At 52.3% G+C, this 1,771-nt stretch overlaps 1 protein-coding gene and 1 non-coding gene across 2 annotated transcripts in view; both read left to right on the top strand.

Annotated features, from left to right (window-relative positions):
* LOC107701838 (trinucleotide repeat-containing gene 6C protein-like) overlaps positions 1-1,771 on the top strand; it is a 72,607-nt gene that overhangs the window by 27,700 nt on the left and 43,136 nt on the right. The window lies entirely within an intron of this gene.
* On the top strand, positions 1,421-1,491 carry trnac-gca (transfer RNA cysteine (anticodon GCA)). Its single transcript has one exon. It is a non-coding gene; the product is annotated as a tRNA-Cys (tRNA).

Below are 1,771 nucleotides of genomic sequence, written 5' to 3'. Positions count from 1 at the left end.
TTTATTTATTAATGAGTAACGTCTCTTTTGAGTGAATGTGCAAATTTTTAATGGTAACAGGTTTTACCATGTTATTACAACATTTAACCACTTTTTATTCATTTAAAAATTTAGAAATTCTTTCCAATTTAAATATTGTGCAAGAACTACAGCAAAAATCAGTTTGATGCATCTTTTATCAGTATTTTAGAAATTGTATTTGAATATTACCAGTACTGACTTCAATGGATTTCATTCAATTCCTTTGAACACAACTGCTCAAAACGGTCTAAATTTATGAAGCCTACACATTCAAAACATTATTACTCTGAAATTTTTAATGTAAATGTTAAGTGTAAATGAAATGTTTAGTACTGTAAGGTCTTTCATGACACTACATATTCTGGGGTGTGAATTTGATAGGTGCTTGATATAAAATAAATGGTGCTTTAAAAAGTCGTTGAAAGTCCTTGAATCTGGTGTTCATGAAAGAGTGGGAACCCTGTCGTTCCCTGAAGGAGGGAACGGAGATGGGGATGCCGGGCGAACTGAATCGCATAGCCGAGGCTGATGGTCCGAAGAAGTCAGCGAGATGAGCTGGGTAGCGCTAGCCAGGCAACCAGATACCGTGCAAGCGGGACCAACGGAACCACCGCCGTACCGGGCGGCTTCTGAGCGGGCGGCTTGTGAGTGGACCGAAGAGGGGTCTGAGTGTGCGGTGCAACGCTTACCTGGTTCCACAGCTTGGCAGAGGGTACGTGAGTAGGCCTTTGTTGACGCTCTCGAACCGCCCGCTGCTGGCAATGGAGGAGGATGAGTGTGGTCCGGTGTTGGTCCGTCAGCGACTCTCCGTGCCCTCCCGTGACCCAGGGACAGAGAAAACTGCTCTCTCGTCGAGATTTTCCAGATTCTCCACCCGGCCCTCCTCCGTGCCTTCACCATCCCCCAAAGAGCAGCTTCCTCCCTCTCTGGGTCGCCCGTCCCGGGGCCTCTTGCTCTTCCGCTAACCACCAGGTTTGACGGTGGCCAGGACGGGTGGGGCGGCCTGCCTACGCACAGCTCCACGGCGCCGCTTGCTAGAGGGTGCTGCGGATGAGCAGGCTAGGGTGCTGTGGACAGGTGGAGGCAGCAGCTGCCCGCCGGGGCAGGGTGTGACGAACCGCCTCAGTGTGCTTCCGTGCAGCCAAGAGCTGCTGGGCCAGGCTCTCGACCGCATCGCCGAAGAAGAGGGTTAAGGAACCGAACTTTGTCGGCGTCCCTCATATCGACCAGACAGTGGTGACCTTCATTGCTCGGAGCGCGAGGTCAGTGGCGGTTCGGAGCTCTTTCAGAACTTCCGGATTGTGACCACCCTCGTGCAGGTCCTTCGGTGCCTTGGCCTGATGAACCTACAGTAACGCCGTAGCGTGTAAGGCGGAGGCAGCTTCTCCACAGAAGAATTGCATTGGTGGTTCAGTGGTAGAATTCTCGCCTGCAACACGGGAGACCCGGGTCCGATTCCCGGCCAAAGCAAGAACACCCTCCTTTGGGGGGAAGTCGTGGCCTAATGGTTAGAGAGTCGGACTCGTAACCCAAAGGTTGCGAGTTCGAGTCTCAGGTCCGACAGGGATTGTAGGTGGGGGGAGTGAATGTACAGCGCTCTCTCCCACCCTCAATACCACGACTGAGGTGCCCTTGAGCAAGGCACCGAACCCCCAACTGCTCCCCGGGCGCCACAGCAAAAAAATGGCTGCCCACTGCTCCGGGTGTGTGTTCACAGTGTGTGTGTGTGTTCACTGCTGTGTGTGTGCAC

Source organism: Sinocyclocheilus anshuiensis, unplaced genomic scaffold (assembly GCF_001515605.1).
Source record: "Sinocyclocheilus anshuiensis isolate Anshui unplaced genomic scaffold, SAMN03320099.WGS_v1.1 scaffold310, whole genome shotgun sequence".
NCBI lineage: Eukaryota > Metazoa > Chordata > Actinopteri > Cypriniformes > Cyprinidae > Sinocyclocheilus > Sinocyclocheilus anshuiensis.
This window is presented reverse-complemented; position numbering and strand designations above follow the sequence as displayed.